Genomic DNA, 21988 nt, shown 5'->3' with positions numbered 1-21988 from the left:
AAGGAAGGCCTCCCTCTGAGAGGAATGGCACCAAGCCTGCAGCAATCCTTTTTGCACTTTTTGGGGGACTGCTTATTATGATTCCCTTTTTGGTGACATTTAATCTCTATTATCTTAGGAGTAAATGCCTGTCTAGGCTGGTTCACTAAGGATTTTCTGAAAATATCCTGGGATTTTTGGTAATAGTCTTCTGTACCTGCAAATGAAGATGTGTCTTTACAATAGGAAACAGTTCTCATCACTATTTCTGAAACTATTCATTAGCTGTGCCCTTACAGCTGAGACAAAATTACTTACATACAAGCACTGGATGTAAGTATTCAGGACTAGGAATTTACACAGGGAAGTTCCTCCAGAATAATAAATCCTATTAGAAGAGAGATAGAAGAATCATTATTTCTGGAGCAGCAGCATTTAGAGGTCCCCTCTGTGCATTCACACTTAATACACTTGATATAGGAGCAAGCTATTTTGTGGTCTGGAGAAGGAGAAGTTTTAAAACACGATAAAGTGCAGGACTAATGAACCACTGAGATCTGCAGTGTCTCTTGCTTCTTTACATCTCCCATATTACCAAATACAACATAGTAAAATTTCATGCACAGGGACCAATGAATAAAGACATAAAATGCACCATTATGTCATACTCTAAGGACATTTTAAAGTTCTTTTTGTCGGTGTAAAATAATATAGACTACCTAGGACTGTAACTAGACTGTATGGATAAACCTAATACAGATAAATCTAAGTTTTATAGGAAGAGATCTCATTGTCTCCACTTTGCAGATGCTTGTGAGAAAGAGACCTGGTTATTACCATAATTCTGGTTCTCTCTATGAGGAGGACACTCAAATCTGCTGTTCTAGTGTATTCTAGACTACCAATTCCCCATCCCCTGCCCCCAATTCCTATAAAAGCCTAGGATCTCTTGCTCTCTTGAGATCCCAGATGAAATGCTGGAGATCAGCATTTCTGCTGCCTCTCTTCTCCACCACCAATGTCATGGCATGTACCATCCTATTTTGCCCCAAGAATTACAGCTCACTCAGACAACTATTCTCAGTGGTGTGGAGGAATCAGACTGGGTTCCTTCAAAAAATTGTTGCCTATGATCTGACTGAAGTTTCCTTTAATGCAGTAGTCCTCTGTATCCCCTTTATATGTCTGCACAGGGATAATAGGAAAGAATAAAGAGAATAAAAATTTATTTCAACATCTACAAAGCATTAACTAATCATAACTCAGGCCTGTTGGTTTATGGTGCCACTATTCTATCTCAGACCAATGCAGCCTGCTTGCATGAAAATTCACAGCAGTCAAGTGTCCCTAAATCTGCTCTGTCAAGCTATTGGTACTACTTGCCAGGCTCCTAATACACCCCAAAATAATACCCAGGTTCCTATCAAAACCAAACATGCTTTAAAAATCTGAACTAAACCCTCAGCAAGTACATCTTTATGTATGTCCTAGTAAGACAGATGCACTTTTCTTCCTAACCCAGCTGACAAAAGCTGCATTGAGACAGTACTCCAACTCAAAGATGCTTGGCTGCAGATGTGTTTCCAGAGAGCAAATTAATCCAGAGTTTGAGCACTTTGAGAGGCTTTTTGGTTAATATTCTATCAGAGAAGAAAAAAAAAAAAAAAAAAAAGACCGCACAGAACAAATATGCACAAGGTACACCACTATAGAAACAGGAAACTAAGAACAAAACCTTCACAAAGACCCTTATGAACCTTCCTGTGCCTACCTGATTAACCTCTGCAGCACTCTGATATTGTTGTGCTTGGGGATACTAAAAAAAGGAACTCTCAAGTGGACAAAGTGTGCAGCTCAGTGTCAATTGGAGCATGGAGGAATGGCAAGATCTGTGTCATAGAAGATTCTGCCCACATTTATGCCCTTAACATCTTATTTGTGATGGTGGCCCTACACATAAGTAGGTGCATTCCCAGCCTCTTCTCCAGTATGGAAGTACAAGCTTGGTCATGTTTTAACTTTGGATTTGGTGATGAAAGTGTTTTGTAGCTGAATTTCCACCATCTGAGCCTTGAAACCCACAGGGAGACTGCTGCAAATAGCAATCCCAAAGGAAGCCCTTTCCCCCACCTCCTTCCCTGCAGTGAGTACTCCTTGGGCTGGCCTAAGCAGCCCAAATTTTGCCTTGGGTCTGAGCTGAAGCTTATGTAAAATGAATTTATTTCTGTCTTCCATAAGGCTGATCCCATATAGCAGGAAAGAATAGATGGAAAAGGAGAGATATAATGCCAATGGAATCTTGAAATCCACAGTTTTAGATTTTTTCAGATGCTCCTCTTCCTCCATTCTTGCCCCTCACTCCCTCACATTTATTTCAATTTCCTTTGCAGTCACATTTCTCCCTTTTAACATATCTTTCCCTCCCCTACTGCTTAGGAGCAAAGGACTCCCGTAAACTGCAAGATAAACTAATATACAGCCAGTTTTCTGGAGTGTTGATCTCCCATCAAAGTTCTTAAATACCTGCCAGGTTCTCAATAATTTGAGATTGCTGGATCTAACAAATATTTAACTGTGATATGAGGTCTTTCAATAAACTAGTTATATTCTGGGGTCCTGCATTCCCTTGACTAGAACTGATGACACACAAAAATTGGGAAGAACAATTACTTGCACATTGCTAACAAAGCAGTAGCCTAACTTGTGCAAACAGAAAGAGTTTTTGCCTCTTCAAGCTAGAATGAACTAGAGAAATAAGTTAGAATGGACCTGGCATAGAAAAGATTATTGGCTCTACCCTGCTAGCAACTCCACATTTTTTGAAAAACTGCACTTGGGTATAATAGTTTTGCTGCAATTGTTCATCTCCACTACTCTAAGGGTCTCATTAGAACATTTTCTTCATGAAGATTGCTAAGCAAGGAGGATATAGCTTTCTGTAGCACTGCCTTTTAAATTTATGTGTGTCATGGCAGCCATCCCAAATGTCATGCTGAGAAACATCTCAAATCTCTCAAAATCATGAGATTTTAAAAACATTTATTCACCATTGATTTCTTACTATTTGTCTCCTGCATTTGAAATCCATTTGAGGTCACATTAACAAGTGCTTGTCCACTTTCAAGTCTGGAAACATAGCCTTAGAAAGAAAAGAAATCTGGGTTTCACAGGTAGTCATTGGAGTACAGGAAATACAGATTTGCTTGTAAGGCTCAGAATAAAATCTTGAGATCTGGCAACATTAACAGTGTGATCGTTACTGCAATTAATGGCAGCTTCAGGACCCCTCATAGGAGATAATAATTCCTCTGTGTGCAAAATATCTTTTCCCATAAAACTGTTATAAAGCTTAGTTCTGTATGTAGCTGCCAACATGAATAGTCAAGAACAATTCATATCAAACAGTCCTATTTCCTATTCTAGTAAGGCAGAAATTTTGTGGGCAGAAAAACAGCATAAATGCTATATTTCTACTTCATAAAATTATTGAATCATAGAATGGTCTGGGTTGGAAGGGAATTTAAAGATTATTAAAAGATTATTTATTTCCAACTCCCTGCCATGGGTAGGGGCAACTTCCCTAGTGGACCAGGTTGCTCAAAGGCCCTTCCATCCTGGCCTTCAACACTGCCAAGGATGGGGCATCCACAGCTTCTCTGGGCAGCCTGTTCCAGTGCCTCACCACCCTCACAGTCTAGAATTTCTTCCTAACTTCTAATCTAAGCCTACTCTCTTTCAGTTTAAAGCTATCACCTGTTGTCCTGTCACTACATTTTACTTCAGAAGTATTTTTTAATATCGTCCCAGACAACATTACCATTAGCAAATTAGGTAAACAAAATAGCAATTGACCCAAGACAGGTGCCTGTATGATTCAAAATTATGGAATATGCTGAAAAAACATATCTGAAAAGAAATGAGCAGTGGCTCATTGTCACACTACAGGGCTCTATAATGTGGTATTTCCCAGGCATCCCTCCTGGGCCAGTTTAATATTTTCATTAATAAATTTGCTTCTCACATTTTTAAACAATGGGGAAGCTTTCAGGGCCTGGAGGCACATTGAAGATGATGAGTAGTCTTCAGAAAAGACAGAGGAAGTGGTCAAATGCTCTTGAAAGTACAGTAGTAGGTTGTGATTTAAAATGCACAATGGCAGGGCTCTAGACAGGAATAACCATGTGCACAAATTCATAACAGGTGATGATCACTTCTGCAGAACAGGTTTTGGAGGTAATGGTTTATAAACTAGATATGATGTCATGCAGTTGGAATTTAAAGAAAAAATTGAGGGGAAAAAAAGAAAAAAAGGAAAATATTATGCTGCATTTTATAAACACTTCTAGCAGAAACAAGCTAACTATCCTTTTTCTTTGACTTGTGATGCCAAAATTGTAAGTCAAGTTCCATTCCCAGTTTTAGGTACTGGACTTATAAGAAGAAGTAAACTCATATAAAGACAGAATGGAAGAGAAATTACATTAATCTTTAAATATATACATAGTAGCAACAGTCTAACAATGACTAGGACAGAAGAAAATAATGAATCCAAGTAAGAATGGTGTAGATTTAGGTTACTCTTTAGCTTCTGGACAATTTCCAATGAAGATAACTTTTATAAGAACAAGCTTTTCTATTTAGACAATCTGATGAAAGAAATCTCATAAATAGCTATAATATAAAATAATCTGATTTTGTAGTGTACCATTCCTGCTGAATGTCAAATGCATAAGTTTGTGCCTCATCAAAAACAAACTACACCAGGAAGTGATTTGTAGTGCAGTTAAACAAAGTTTGCAATTAAGAAGTGATGTAGAGTACTTTAGTATTTGTTAATAATGTTAAAAAAAAAAAAAAAGAAAAACTTAAAGTATCCAGATCATTGTGTTTCCAACTGTATCCAGATCATTGTGTTTCCTACTATTGGCTTTCAGTTATTGTTTCAGGCTTTCTCTATTATGCAGTTACTGAAATTATCTGAGTAGTGATTTGTGGAACTGGAACCAGAGACCTAAGTAAACTAGTGTAGGCCACTTAATGGGGAAAATGTAATTTTATCTATCCTGTTGGATAATTTGATGCTTGGTTTGCTTGGTATCTTTTCAATATAAATACTAAGAAAATGGCCCTGCTCATTTGGGTCTGGAAAAGAAATTCAGCCGAGACCAAGTTTTCCAGGAAAACACTCCTAGATCAAGCTGGATGTTGTTCATTTTTTCTTAGATAACCAACAAAGAAAAAAAATATTGAATAAATTAATTAATCAGGTCTTTAATAGGAGTAAAAGGTGCACAATTCCCTTCCTCCTTTCCACATATCACCATTTAGTGTATGGTGGATATAATTTCAACTGAACACTTTGAGAAGCTGAATGCATTGCAAAACGATGGACTCTCACTGAACTTCTTATTAGCATGTTCCTTTTTTAGAGAAATCTAAAAATTTGGCAAGGAAATTAAGAAGTTCATTGAATCTACTTATTGTGAAAATAGCCAAGGGCAAAGAAGATGTACTGATGTTAAATGATAACGTTTCATTTCTTTCCTGTCCTGAAAGGTGATATGTGTTAGAACTAATGCCCCTTGGCACAAGAATTTGCTGGAATGTGCTGGTTTAGCATGGATCAGTGATCTTAAAGCTTTCCAAAGTGGGTGCAAATGTCACTCCACCGAGTAATGAGCACCAGGGAGGATTGTTCCCTACAGGATCTGTCTAAATAAATACAAAACTGCTAGCTGTCAGTCTGGGAAAAGGGTCAAAGGTTATTTTTTTCAGCTGATTGCTTGTTTGTGAGGCATACAAAACAATACATAAAAAATAAGGAATTGTGTAAACACCAACCAGCACATGGGAGAGCTTTATGAGACTGGTCAGTGTGTAGAACTGAACTGAATACTCATGTGAAAGTCATGAAAACTTTCTTTCTTTTATTTCTTTTCTTTCTTTCTTTTTCTCTCTTTCTTTGTTCTTTCTTTCTTTCTCTTTCTTTCTTTCTTTCTTTTTCTTTTTCTTTCTTTCTTTCTTTCTTTCTTTCTTTCTTTCTTTCTTTCTTTCTTTCTTTCTTTCTTTCTTTCTTTGTTTCTTTTTCTCCCTTCCCTTCCCTTCCCTTCCCTTCCCTTCCCTTCCCTTCCCTTCCCTTCCCTTCCCTTCCCTTCCCTTCCCTTCCCTTCCCTTCCCTTCCCTTCCCTTCCCTTCCCTTCCCTTCCCTTCCCTTCCCTTCCCTTCCCTTCCCTTCCCTTCCCTTCCCTTCCCTTCCCTTCCCTTCCCTTCCCTTCCCTTCCCTTCCCTTCCCTTCCCTTCCCTTCCCTTCCCTTCCCTTCCCTTCCCTTCCCTTCCCTCCCCTTCCCTCCCCTTCCCTCCCCTTCCCTCCCCTTCCCTCCCCTTCCCTCCCCTTCCCTCCCCTTCCCTCCCCTTCCCTCCCCTTTCCCCTTTCAAGAAAATATTTTGTTACTGCATTGTGAATACAGTACCAGCAATTGCACCAGTATTTGGAGTTAGACTATTTTCAAAGAAGTATTCGGTGACAATTCAAGAAGTGAAGTCTGTGTAACTGAGTGATGACTCATTTCATATAATTAGTGGATTATTCTATGACAACAAGGGTTTTTTTAGTGTATTGTGATCTGTAGAGCTTTAGAAGTCTATAAATTACCTGCTCTGTGAGGCTGTGAGAGCTAACAAAGAAAGCAAGAAAAAAACATCCACAGTCTTAAACACAGAGTGCACACCTTAACTAGATGAATGCTAGAAAACCAGAAGTGGAAAATATTTGAAAATCATTAAACTAAACCATAATCAAATAGTTTATAAAAGAATAGAGTTTGAGATATACTGACTGAGGAGCCAGTCCATCTCCTCCTGCCTTTAGTGAAAGCTTGGATGACTCCCTGGTTCAAGGCCCAGCCCATTAGAGTCAATGTTAGTCATTCACAGACTTCAGTGGACTTAGCTGTATTTGAAAATCAGTAATTTTACAAAATAGAAATTTGTTTGCAAACTAAGTTAATCAAATAAATATTTTGTTGTAAATTATTTGCCCTAAATCCAGTGCTTACCTAGTTTCCCTCAAAACTTCTGTATAATATCTGCAAACCTACACTGTAAACTAAATGGAGTAACACTGAATTCCAGTATTCCATGGAGTTCCTTTTGAAGGTTTTATATGCTACATATACACTATATACATATTTAAACCAGCTGTTTAACATATGAGGATTTTACTACTTAGTTTATTTCCACCATTTTTCCATTAATACATTCATCATATATGCAGGCTTACAAACTGACTAAAACAGACCCAAATGTTCTAAATACACAGTCAGTTCATTAATAAATGATAATATGGAGAAGGAAAAATACAATTTTTCTATTCATGCTAGCTGAAAAGATACAAGCAAAACAGATTGATCATCCAATTCCACAGACTGCAGAATAAAAACATGTAAGCCTTCACCTAGCAAAAAACAAAAAAACCAAAAAACACAAATCACATATTTTGAAACAACTTGAAAAGTCCAGAAGAAAATAATTAGAGGCACATCTTTTTCTGGTTCTGGTCTTGCTCTATTCTCAGTGTCAGGTAATGTAGGTGTATTTTCTAACACAAAAGCACATCCTCATGTTTTCAAAAGTACATAGGGATCTCCTTGGCTGTACAGAAACCAGCTGCATCGTGTCTCCACTCAAACATATAAAACCAAAGGCACCAAAACCCTCTCCTCCTCTAAGAAACTCGGGGTCATAAAAATGGCTGCTCTCAGATTCATTGTCAATATTTAACCTAACAGCCAAAACTTTATACAGTTCTGAGCGCCTGCAAGCTTCGTGGCCAGCGCAGACGCGCTCACCCTTTCCACTCAGACTCAATGGCAAACTCAGCTGCAGGTCTGCTCTGGGTGGAGATGGCAAACAGATGAGTTCCCACACTTGTGTGCACTTGGGTTCTTTTGGACAATTTTACATGAATTCACAGGTCACTGGAAAGTGAACTCTGACAGGACAGAATGCTTAAATTACAAGACAAAAAGCAAACAAACTTGACCCCCACTCTTCATGATGGCTCTGACAATTGTGAAACGGAAGAAAAAAGAGGAAATCACTGAAGGTTTGTTAAGAAAAAGCATCTTGTTGTGCAATATAGTATTATATCCGTCTGTGAAATGGGGAGACAAAACTCTGCTGTATCTTTCAGTTTTTCTAATTCTCTTCTCCCCCCTAAAAATTCATGGACTGGGGACAAGTATGGCACGCACTAAGCATTCCAATTGCTTTTGAAAGGAGCGTTTTGCTAGTGGAAAATGTGCTGTCTCTTTGATTGCAAATGTAGTTGATTGTGAGGAGAATGAAAGGATGACCTATGACATGACCTGCTAGCACAGTAAGGTCATTTTTTTTCCCCCTCCTCACACAAAAGATAAGAGGCTGACTGCTTACAAAGTGTTCTGGCAAATGGACAAATTAGGACTGCCTGGACTCCCGTTCCGGTCAGGCAAGTTATTCTAAGTGAAGATAAGTGAAAGTTTGAAATGTTTTGAGGAGGAGGCAGACTGTGAGCTTTCATTCCTTCCCCAAATGGATGGATTGCGAAGGAAAGGAGCTGTGCAAAAATGGCTGGCCCAGGAGTTTCAGGTTTCAGATTTCAAGTTTTCATAGCTGAGCAGTAGAGAGGAGGAGGAGGACAGGATGACTGCATGGATGTAATGTCGGAAGGCAGCAGCTCAGGACAGGAAGCCTCTGTTTGACTCCCAGCCTGACCATTTGTTTTCTGTGAGGCACCACACAATAACAGGCAGACAAACAAAATCCTCCTTTGAGATGCTGAGGCACAAGCCAGATCTTGGGTGAAATTCCTACAGCTATGTCACCATAGCATTTTACCTGAATAATACCTGTCCATTCAGGACAACTCTGACATTGTGAAAATTCAACTTCATGGCTTTTAAATCCAAAGTTGCATTGGCTGGTCAGGTCAGTGCATGGGCAAGTTTTTCTCTGTGTGTATCCACATGCATAAACTGACTCTTGATCTACTGGCAGAACAACATTTGAAGCTCTGTATGAGTCAGAAAAAATGTTTTCATATCATGCCCAATGAGATAAAATTATCTGTGAGAAGTGTTCAAATAGACTTGTGCTGTTCATTATACACCTAGCTAGAAAAATGAACTGCTTTTTAGCAAAACTAGGGTCAGATTTCTATTGAGACCTCAGCAAGACTCTAGTTTGTGTGAAAGTCCCCCGATTCCAACAAATAAACAGCCCAAAGCTCAATCATTTTAGCACAGAATTGCTTTGAGACTTGGGGTTTGAACCCTAACCCTCAGTGCAGAATTCCCGAGTATGAACTCATTCAAACCAAAGCCAAAGCAAAGGTTTTCATGAAACCCAGGAAATCTGAAACACCCACTTTCTTAGCAGTGCTACAAAGCAAGCTCCAGAAAACCACGGAAAAGACCATACACCACCAAAAAAAGTAAACAGATGGAAAACATAATTTTCTGGAAATTCTTATTTCTTCCTACAAAACTTCCAGGTCCTCTAATTTCTGTTTGATCTGCTTCAGAAATATGCAATATCAGTAAAGTTCCACCTGAAGTGTCTGTGGCACATGCCTGATATCAGCTTCAAAGGAAGTCTCCAAACAAAAGCAGAATCTGAATCACCCACCACAGGGTGACAGGCCAGATATATGTTTTCAACACATTCATGGAAAGCTGTCAAATGTGGTGCTGTGTGATTTCACTTCACAAACTTTTTTTTTTTTTTTTTTAATATAGAAATGAAATATTGGGAAGTTCTGGAAAACTTGCAAAATGAGACATGTATCCCAGCAGCACCCTGATGAACCAGATTTGCACCATCTGGCAGAATGTCACTGTCAATTCATTTGGAATCTGGTCCAGAGCAATCTTTAAGCAAGAATTGTCTTAAAGCGTAGCAGCAATCTCCTGCTAGGGTTCAAATGTTTTATATGAAGAACTTTCATATAAAGGGTTCATATGTTTTATATGAAGAATTTCTTTAGTGTTTCACAGGGTCTGGAGCTATGCTAAGAGGTAAGTAAGAGGCAAAGCTGAAGCTCATTCTTGCATAAAGTATAGGCCCAAACCTTTCCTTTTCAACAATTTTCTTAGTAATAAAAATGAGCATATAAATGACCTTCTTAGCCTCACCAAAATCAAATCTGTGACATAAAATAATCAACAAGAGCCATTCTGTCCCCCATCCCCTGTGTCCCCCACTCCCACTGCACACAGTTCCAATTCCCTTCTGGTGGAAACTGTGGGAAAATTCAGTCCTCTGTATCTGTCAAGCCAAGTCTTCGTCTGTGAACAGAACAATGAAGACAGAATCTGGAGATCATTTCCCTCAACACTGTCTTGGACATGCTGGTATTATCATGGTTCTGTAGAGCATCCATACCTCCTTTGTCATTATTTTATCTCTAAAAAATGTGGGCATATCTGCACAGTGATTCACCATTAGGTTAAAATGAGCAAATTCAAATAGAAACTTTTATTGCCCCTTGTTTCAGAATATAAAACAAAATGCTTGACATCTGGTCTCTTTTAATGGCATCTGGAGTTGTGTCTAAAGAGATAGTGCAAATTCAGTTTCTTCAATTGCATTTGAATTTCAGAAAGAGCTATTTTAGCAGAACACAAACTTCTCGGTTTAGAGCTAGTTAAAATTGCAGAGCAAGAGAAAAGACACTCTCTAAAGTTCCTTTATCTAAAATCAGTGTCTCTACATGGTACATCCTTTGATCTCTGGACAACAAAGAACAACCTCAGCTTAGAGGCAGGATGAGAAGGAGAAGTTGAGGAAATAAAAGGAAATAAAACATTCATTGAAAGGCACCATCAGCTGTCATTCAACGTCAGGGTGAGACACTGCCTGCTACCTTTTCAGATTACTTTTTGATTTCCAGCTTGATTTCTTTTTTATTTCTGAGAGTAAAAAACTTACCAGAAGCTTCTGACATGTTTCAGATGAACCATTTCACCATTCTACAGCCTTTGTGCAGCATTATCTTCTACCTTGCAGCAATCATTTGGAGAGCTTCCCACTGATGGTGTGGAACCACTCCTGATGAATTCAGCACCTCATGTTAAGCTTTGCTGGCAAGGGGACAGTACAGGTTCAATAGATCTCATGGCTAGTGCATGGACATGGCCTTCTACTCTGAAATACCTCTGTCTTCAGCATAAAAAAAAAATTACATTAATTATGTGAGTAAAAAACTCATAGAATCTGACTCATGAGGAATATACAAGGCTCGGGTAGCTAATTCCAGCTCTGCAAGGAACTGAGTCATAGCTCAGCAATCAGCACTTTGTTTGGATGCAGTATCAAATTCACAGAGCTGCTATGTTTTGGTCACCAGAAGGACCAGATATATCTATTTTGTTAGCATTGATCATCTGCAGTGTAGCATTGATGCTTCACAATTGGTGGAGTTGGAGGCAGAAAAACCAAAGCTGAAACTCTCTAACTTTTAATCTACATTACATCAGTTTAAAACTGGGACAGATTTAAGACAGATATGGCCAGTAACCAACAGTTCCTGCAGTTCTGCTGCCAGGCAGTAACTTATTACATTGCTATATCTCAGCTGTCTGTCTGAACCCTAGCACATTCAGTTAATGAACACTTGGTAATTTTTTTTTTAACCATGCTGAGATTTCTATTAAAAGAATTCAATTTGGGTTTTTCAATGTGGCTGCTGGGCTTTAGAAGGAGAAGGAAGTTATTAAACTTCTTCTCATGCATAGACAAAAATCAGGGGTTAGAGTTTCTTCTTGTTTTCTTGATTGCTATCAAATGGCTCCCACACTCACTTTCCAAAAGGCATTTATCCTCAGCTCATTACAGACACTGTTCCTATTTAGCAAAAAAAACCAGCAGGTTCCAGGAGCACCTTGACTCCGTATTCCAGGCTCCCAAATATTGCGAAGCTAACAAGTGCAAAATAAGGGCTTTAGAACATTTAACATGTGGCGACAGAACTGAATATTTGCAAGTATATTGGTGCACTGCAAGAACATCAACAGCAATAGGATAAGCTGTATCTCTACTCATTGGGCCAAATTCTGCTGCCTGTTTTCAATGCAGTTACCCCAGTGAAATCAGCTGAGTGACTCCAGATTTATATTCATGTAATGGAAAGCAGAATCTGACTCACCATATGGAATTAATTTGGAAAGAAGTCTAGTTGTGAGTTTTATCTACAGCTTATTGAATTGTTCATTTTTTTTATTTTCTTATTTCTATTTTTCTTGGTTTCCTTGCAGCAGATTGATAAGCAATCTGAATTCCTGCTGTGGACTAAAGTTGTTATTATCAAATATCTGAGAGTAAAGGTACCTGGAGAAATGGATGGTCTATCCTATTTCCCAAACACCGTCCAAGACTCTTGTTGTTGTTACCACACAGAACTCTGACCCAAATCATCACCAGCCCAAAGCAAAAGTGTATAAATAAGTCATAAAAGAGTACTTACCTCTTGAATAACTGCTCCAGAGCCTGCTGCATATTTATACAATCACAGCTCTTGCAGAACGGGAGGAATTCTGCTCCTTGGGCTGAAGACTCCACAGACCTCAAACAAGGGGCTCAGCGGCTCCTGGGCACTGCAGTCCCTGTTCCCAGGGGTTCCATACATCTGGATTTGTTTCACAGTGCAGGGACCATGCAGACCCCATGCCCATCACACAGGCTACAACAGACATGGCAGGCTGACAGGCCCATGGGGCTCCATCTTATCCAGGGTGCCCTCAAGCATCCAAAGAGAAATCTCATGACACTAAATGTCAGCTGGATTGCCACATCAGGAATGTCTTTACTGGATTACCTGTTTTGACAGCTTTGGAACAGAAAATGAAACAGAGATATATAAATTTCTGGTCAAATCAATGGGCATGAGATCTGTCCTGCCTATTCCAGTGGAAGGCCTGGGATGAAGCTCATGGCAGCATTTGAGAATTATCAGTGTTTTTTTTTTTTTTTTTCAGAGACAGCACGTGTGTCTGGAAAATAATTTTGAACCCATGTACTTAAGATAAAATAAAGCACTTAATTAATTCCATCTTAAATCCACAGAGGTAGTATTTTAATTTGAAAGGTACAATTGATCCTAAAAGATATGGGGGTTTGAGATGATAATCTGTAACATGGGGTGGGGTGGTGAGGTTTATGAAATAAAGGAGCAGATAAAGTCAGTAAAACAAACTGTTGGCCTGTAACATTTCAATAATGTTATATTTAGAGAGTGTTGTCTTAGGGCTTGTTATAACTGTTATCATTCAATGAAAGCAAAATAATACTCCTTACACAAGTAAACAAGAAGCATGATAAATAGAAGTTACAATAGTTGATTTTTTTTTTATCAGTGTAACCTCCTACAAAATTAAAAACAGAAAGGGTAAGTGAACTCTCTTCAGCACAACACTACATTTTCATGAAATAGTGAAACTTTCCAGAAATTACTCGGAGATGGACAAAGCCACTCCTATGTAATTATTTAAACAATGTGAGAGAGGTACAGCTGAAATTAGTCTGAACAATTGGCATTGTACTTTACAGACAGAGAAGCAAAGGAAAATTATTTTTTTTAATGTCAGCTAGTTAAACGAAAAGCCAGAGTCTAAAATCCTCTTCTAAAGATAGAGGCAAGAAACAACAAATTTGGCTGATAAAATTAATAGTGTACTTTCAGCAAGATTTATGAAAGACATTTTGAGTTTATACCATTAATGACATTTTGAATAAGAAAAACACTCTGATAAATTTATACAGACTTATGAAATAGCCCAAAGCTGGTCAATTAAGTAGGTCTGCAAAGAGAAATGAGAAAAGGAGCTAAAATAAACTCAAGCAGCTGTGTCCCTGTCTGCTTGCTTCCTGAGAATGCTGGGGATGACACAGAAAGGCAGTACTTAGGAAAGCAGGTCACAGATCCAGAGTCACCTGGACTGCTGTGTGAAAAGGCACAGCTATAAATCAGAGCTCCAGCACGGCCAAGTGCAGGACACCCAGCTATGCAAAGTGAGTGCTGCCAAGACAGCAGACTACATCTGGCAAGTTGTAGCTCTGGAAATACTTGGGGTCTGGAGGTGTCCCTGATGCTGTGCTACAGCTGAAAGAGTTCATTTATTTCAGGGCTAGATGAAGAAATGTGATACTAATAAACAGCACAAGGAAAGTCACCAAACATTTACTTTGGGAACCAGTGCCCAACTCTGTACTGAGTACAGAAGAGCCATAAAGAGTGCAGAAAATACTTGGAAAATGAAACAAAGGAATGAAAATTTTGCCTTATACTGAAACACTCAGGAACTCAACAGATTCCTGTGTCAAAGAGAACATAAAAGGGCAATTTGCTTAGCAACAAAAATGTAATTCTTCAGAGTTGCAAAAGATCAAATTATAAGAAGCTTAACTTTCTGAGCACTGGAGCTAGACAAATTCTGAACAGTGACTGATTAGCCAGTGGGACAGCTTAATAGGTTATAGTGAATTCCCATCATAGGGCATTTTAAACCAGAACTAGAATGTTTTCTAAATCAGATGCTTTTTTGGAACGAGACATAGCTTACAAAAGTTCTGTGTCTAAATTATGCTGCAGGTCAGAGTAAATGATGATATTCCCTCCATCTGGTTTTGTAGTCTCCAAGTAGAAGCCTCAATAAGCTTCCAAAGGGAAGAAGCTGGCTCCCAACATCTCTAGCTAGAATTAATTTTAAGTGTTTGGTTCTGATTGACAAAATGCATTCTTCAATGGTAGTCTACAGCAAAGTTATGATTTTCTAATCTTACTGCTAAATTTTGTCTTTATTAGTTTAGATTGTCTTTAGCAGAAATACTTGTTAGGAAGAAGCTGTCCTCTGAACAGCTGGTAAATTAGACAAATTCCCTTATAAAAGAAACTCAGAACTGTGAGAAAGTGACTTTGAGCAAGATTAGATTAGCATAACTATTTACTCCAAAAAGGAAAGAGCTAAGGGACAATGCCATAACTTGTGTATCAAGTCGCTTGTCTCAGTTCCAGAACTAATTGCTATTACAAATATTGACTCTGCGCATCCTGCCAGCAATCCAACAAGATGTCTCTTACTACATTTTCTGTTGAATCAGTCCCAGCCCCAGAACTACATGAGACTGTTCTACTGGTGTTTATATAGACCCCAGGCCAGAGCAAGTGATTAGCTCCGGCTGCTGCGGCCACTTCAGCAGTGCAGGATGGCTGAAATCAGACCTGCATTTACTGAGTTTATTGTTTGCCTCATCCCTGAATTTGCTGTAGGTAAAGACAGACAGAGGCCTTTATTTTTCCAGCTCTCAGACCTTTCATATTTATCTTTTCCTAGCACAAATGAAGGGGGGAAATGGAGCATCATGAAGTGATGTTTTTCATTCTAACAGTTTTTTCAGCAATATAAGTCCTTGCTAAAAGGTTTAGTAAATCAAAATTACGCTATAATAGAAGATAGTTCTGTCAGGTAATGTAAAACTTCTTTTTCACCCTTTCTGACCTAGGTTCCTCTGAAGAAATCAGAAAATTTATTTCTTTGGGTCGAACACTGGGGAGTTCTCTCCTTTATTCTCATTTGGTACCAGTGCCAGTACACTTTTTTGCCTCTATTGATACATTGCATTTTTCCATCTCTTGATAACACTAAATAAAAACAAAATTATATGGCATAAATACACATAAAAACACAGGCTAAACATGTAGGCTAAGAAATAAAAAATCTCAATCACCTTTGGCAGTAGCTCAGTAAACAATACCCAAAAAAACAAAACAAAAAAAAAATCCACAAAAGTTAAAACACTTAATCAGAACATTTCTATAATCACATGCTTTGGGTTTTCCTCTACTTTTCCTTTTTTTTTTTTTTTTTTAACTGACCTAAATCTTTTAAGTGGAGGAAAAAATTGGGGGAAGTAACATAGAGAGGGCTACTACACCTTAAAATTGTTGGATGCCTTAAAATTTTCTCCATTCCTTTTTACTCTCATTCCTTTTTTTCATAATGCAGTTATGGAATGGAAAAATCCATTATTCACACGCAAGGCTAGAATTCTTCCACTGAACCAGTCATATTGTTTTTTTTCTAGAATAATTTTAATACAGATTCGAATTCCACACAATTGGATGGGATTCATCCTATTCATGCCTTCAGTTAATTGCACATTCTTAAAGCTGTCGGTGATAATTTTGGTGAAATGTAGGGTGTGCTGCATGGTGAAAAAGCATCAGGCACATCCTTCAGACACAAGTGCTTACTATTGTTTAAGCCCAGTTTGTGGAAAGTAAATGCAAACTCTAATTTTAGCTTCAGTTGCTTTATTTCTGACTTTGCAAGCAATTCTGTGAGAGAAGTCTTCTCTTTTCTTTCTAGAGAGTATAGGATCATCTTAAACAAAATTTTCAATAAAAGAATCTTTAATCCTCAATCCTCTAGAATAACTACCAATTTCTTTAGTGATAGAAACTCATTATCTGGGCTCACATTGGCAATTATATTTTCAGTTGACTTCATACTCTGTGGAAAAAATACTTTTACTTTTTTAAAAATCTAGTCCTAGCCAGATTTTTAAGATGTCACTTAAACAAAAATAGCAATGTCTGTGCAAGATATTGCTGTAATAATTTTCATGAAGGATCACACAGGAGAATAAGTTCAGTACTATCTTCCCAGTGAGAAAATAAGATGAAAAGGGAATACAAAGTTGTTTCTTAGATACCAGACCTGGAGATAAACATGTTGGGTATCTTGCTTTATACATTAATTAGGCAGAGAAGAAACATCAGGGTCAGCAGCACAGTCAGAGGCACTGTAGGGAAGGTAGTGGGTGGCACCCCTTTGAGAGGGTTAGAAATTACTCTTTTCCAAGCAGTCATAGTGGGAGCAGACACCATTTTTCATTGTGTCTGAGAGGCAGCAATAAGACTGAATGATGTGCCAGTAAAAGGCAGTTAATTTTCTTTGTATTGGCAATATATAATTTGAACTTGACTCATCTTTTCATCAAATTAGTAGTGGAGCAGACAGTAGACCATTTATCTGGTAGACCATCTTACATCTGACACCTGAAATTCACACAGTCTAAATTCAGCACGTTATTTTGGCAAGCAGTTATGTGTTCAGATTTTTGGTATTTGCTTCTTGGATGATTCAGAGTACAGTAATTCAGGAAGCAATACTTTACATCATCCAGTACAAGAAGTGAGACCATTTTCTCATATGCTAATGCAGCCATCCAAAGCTATTCCTTTCATGGTCTAAAAGAAAAAAGAAGGATAGAAAAAAAGTTTGAATGGAACTGCCAATAAAAGCCACTTATTTTGTATTTCATTTTTCAGTCTTTTTTTAGTGTTCAACTGTCCCAAATTCTGAAACAGTTCATTTAATAAGATCTTAATAATTTTGGAAACAACATCAGAACTAACTTTCTTGCCAAGTAGACAGGCCTGTTTTGATATCTTAGTAATGAATAGCACCTTCACCCCTGACTATTACTAACCCTTGCAATGCTAAGTTGGCATCATTATAAAGTTCATAGGTCTTTTTTTTCCAGACCAAAAGAATGAATGGTTTTATCAAGATGTGAAGTACATTCCAGCAATATGGACAATTTCTTTATTACTGAAAGTGTAACTTTAAAAATCTATAGATCCTACTTATGAACAAAAAAATTCCTTATACAGCTGTATTGTGTTGTTTCCACATTTGTTTAAACACAGGAGTCTGGCTAAGGAATATACAAACGATTCATAAAAACATGCCTATGTTACACATGTGTGAACCACATGGAAAGTAACATGTGGATTTCAAACTCGGGGCACGGGTTTCCCTTTTTATAACTATTCAAAGAAAAAATATTCTTAGTAGGGACGTTTTTCAATAACATTTTTTGAAACCTTAACTTCAGAGGGTATCAAAAATGCCTCTCATGAGATATGGGGCCACACATATTGCAGACAGCTGCTTGGAAAAGTTAAGACCCACCTGAAAAAGCAAAAGGGATGAAGTTTCCACGGCTCGTTCCTTTCAGCAAAGAGAGAACCATACCTGGAAGACCAACCAGAGATACCCTCCATTTACCTCCATATCTATTAACTACACTTTGAATTCCTGATCCAAACGTAAAAGATGGCAACATATTGCATGAAGTCAAACAGGAGATAGAAGTCATGGTTCATACAGTCACAGGCAGCAATGAAAGTCCCCATTTTCATAGAGCTGAACTTGAAAACTGCAGCACAAGTTTGAACACCAGGATGTCATCCAGAGGGACTGGGACAATCCTGACAAGTCACACCATGAGAAGCTCATGGTGCTCCACAAAGCCGAGTTCCAGATGCAGCAGCTGGGGTGAGGCAACACCCAGTACCAATCCAGGTTGGGGGATGAGCAGATCAGCCATAGAGAGGTCACATGCAGGCTCTGTCAGAGCTCCCCACTTGACTCTCAGCTTAGCATCCTCGGTCCTGCCACAAGCTCCACACAGGAGCTGCCCATGGAAACATGTATGGCCATATTCCAGCACACTCTTGCCAAAGCAATTTCTTTCACAAGGGGTTTCAGGTCCCCTTCACACCACTGCATTTTGATATGGCTTTTGGAGAGGAAAACTTAAGATATTCTCGGAGTACTCCCAATTTTTTTAACTTTCACAAGAGGCCACCCAATGTACGCTGGAAGGCTGTTCCTTGTGCTGCATTTTCTTTGGTGTTTTGTTATAAAGCATTACAGCTTTATATATCCTTTTTTAAGGATAAAGAATCATTATTTTTTCAGTCCAGGCTCTCTTATAGAATGCTTCTTGTCTTTTCACTCTGCTGTCTTTGCACTTCTGAAACTGCTTTACCACAAGGTAACATTCTGAAAGCTCCTTCTGGAGCTGGTACAAACTTAAATTCAGAGAGCATTAACAGTATATTTGATTCAATTATTTTGAAGGCAGAAAAAGCAAGCCATCACAGGTTCAAATATGGTGTTAGTGAGCATAGCAAAGAACTTGCTCTGACAAAATTAAAAGCGGTTGGGAAAGAAAGGCAGCAAAGGTAGAAGAAGAAAGAGCAAGAATAGGTTTTTATAAACAAGAAAAGATAAAAGCTTCTCTGTTTTAAGGTAGTGTAACTGAAGTAAAAATCATTCCCAGTGATCTCAATGTTTTCGTTGTAAACAAAGAAAATGAGGCAGGATTGTTTAAGGTATCAGCAATATAGGCTTTAGTCCCAAGTCTGTCTTTACAAACTGGTGATGGAAGGGCAGGCAGAGAGATATTGATGCACTTAATATGGGGGCCATCACATAAAAATGAAGATTAAAATAAAGCCTAGTATTTCCTTGCAGGAAATGCACAGCATGGCGTGATTGAAGTAAAACAATAGTCTAGCAAATGAAATTGTGACAAATGGTGATCCTGGGGGTTTCTTCTATGGTTCCTATTTTGGGACTGGGAACTGTGGTGACTATTAGCAAAAAAAAAATATATATACATATATATTTATCTGGAGACAAATAGGTGCAGCTGTGGAAAACAACCATCCTAAGAGAGCACCTTAAATCACCTGTCACTCTGAGGCCAGGATAGCTGAAGTGGTGGCTGATCCCATGTGCCAGAGCTGCCCTGCCCTGCATCAGCAGACAGGAGACTGAGCCTGCTTTAGCATAGACATCGAAAGTGCAAGCCACATATGTAACTGTTATCATGGAAAATGCATATTCCCATTGGCTCCACTGTCAGATATTCTGAAGCCATGGAAAATGCCACAAAAGATAAGCCATGCACTTCTTTGTTCGTTCCACTTGTTTGAATTGTTCTCTGCTCTGCAAGTCCTTTATCAGCGCCATTTGTACAAAGGTATCAGTCTGCTTCTGATAAGTATTGTTGATATCGTTACGGCTGAAGGATTGCCAGGGCCATTTATTTCTGAACAATGAACAATGGGCCGTGAGCAACATATAATCAGGGGTTTATCCACTTATGTATGAAGATACTTAATTAAATTTTGGGATCCCATTCCTGTTTGTATTTGAATCACAACTCCACTTGGACATAAAAGCACAAGGGTTTGGAGAGTTGGAGTACTCTTTTTCCACTGCCTCGAACACAGGAGGTCAGAGGACTCAGCTTAGCAAGCTGGGAAAACTCTAGTTTACCCTTTCAGGCTTGGCACCACTTGCAGTGGAGGGCGGCTAAACAGCAGAAAGAATCCTGGGATCACTATTCATTTTAGCAATATTTAATTTTCCTGGCACAAAATGCTGATTCAGGGAAATATCAGTGCATACCCAATTGCAGAAATGCTTGGGGTTTTTTGCTTGAAATATAGAATAGATTGAACAAAAAGAATTTCCTTGGCCTCAGAGGGGAAAAGAGGAAGTAGATCAGATCTTGTGTTTGTCAAGGCAGAATTAAGGAGAAAGCATCTCTGTCAGGCTCTTTGTGATGGATGTGATGTTATCTCAAATACGCCAAAGTGAAAGGCACAATGCAAGATTCATAAAAGTCAGATTATCTGCTATCTATCTAATGAAAACCGTAACTGCAGCACTGTCAAAAAATCCTAATTTTTTTGTGTGTTCTTTAATAACTGGTATAATTTTGGAGAAAATAAAATTGTAGTGGAAATTCCCACTGAGCCAAACCTAATTTTTAGATGATGTGACACTTGGTTTCCTTGAGTTATATTAGAAACATCTGGTGGAAAATGTTACTTCTTGATCTGTACTTAAAAAAATTTCCTCTCCAATACTCTTAATTAATCTTGAGAGACATTAGCATTTGCAATAGTTCATTTAATGTATTTCAAAAATAAAAATTGGAGTATAATCGGTAGGCAATGACTTTGTTGATACTTACACAGTAATAGCTCTGTAGTAAAGCTGTTGTAATAAACCTGGGGTTTAGCTCTTCTTAATTATCCAGGGTAACACAGTTCACTAAGCATGTCACTTGGCACCACTCCTTGCAAAGTAGAATTTTCCTGAAAAGCTTGTTTGTAGAGGAGGTGGGGGAAAGCGGGGGTCTGGAAGTGGAGGATGCAGAGCTGGCCGGCACAATTGGCCATTGACAGGGCCCTCCTACGCTGAGCAGCCGCGGAACCTTCGCATGGAGCCAGCTCAGGGCCAGGAGGCTCTGCCTGGCTTCGTGCTGAGGCACGGCCCTTCCCTGAGCTGGGCAGTCACTAGCGACAAGTGCAATGTGGCACTGCAGCGTTTGGCCGAGGTCTCAAGGGCCCAAGAGGATTTCCCTGCAGCCAGACTGAACTTTGGCACCAGTCTATACAAATGCCCAATCCATCCTGTATGCATCATGGATATTTTTGTTGAGTTCACTGAGTTTTGAGTCCCATCCATTAAATATGATGAAAATGAATCTGCTGCTGCCTCTGACAGCCAAGTTTAAATAAACCTCACCTTTTTCCTTCATGATTTGTGCCCTTGCTACACTTACTAGCTAAGGTGGAAAGATGAGTCAACTTCAATGACAAGAACACCTTTAAACATTGCCTTTATTATCAAGAGACCATCTAGCACAGCGTGAGAGATGTTTAATTTAAAATAAATGTGTATTTATTTTTATAAATAAAATAAGTGCTCTCCAGTCTTTTTATCCCCACAGCTATCTGCATGGGATATAAGACTCATTTAAATACACCCTCTCACTGAAAGATTTTAATTTCTTTTTTGTTTTATTGTTAAATTTTTCTTTGACTGGAACTGTACAGTACAACAGAGGTTTATATATGTCATCCGTTTGTTCAGATAGTAAAAGATATTAATGAACAACAAAGAAATTAATTATGTTGTAAGAACATTTCTGAATTTCACACTTAAACAACTTCGTCCAGATGAATTTTGTATGTGAAATTTCACTGTTGTAAAATTATAAAATTGCAGTGAGTTTATTGAGCTTGCTATTTATTTGTTTGAAACATTAAATGAGTCCTAGTGACAGGGAAAGGAATTGAAATTTAAACAGCTCCTACCCA

Source organism: Anomalospiza imberbis, chromosome 3 (genome assembly GCF_031753505.1).
Source record: "Anomalospiza imberbis isolate Cuckoo-Finch-1a 21T00152 chromosome 3, ASM3175350v1, whole genome shotgun sequence".
NCBI lineage: Eukaryota > Metazoa > Chordata > Aves > Passeriformes > Viduidae > Anomalospiza > Anomalospiza imberbis.
This window is presented reverse-complemented; position numbering follows the sequence as displayed.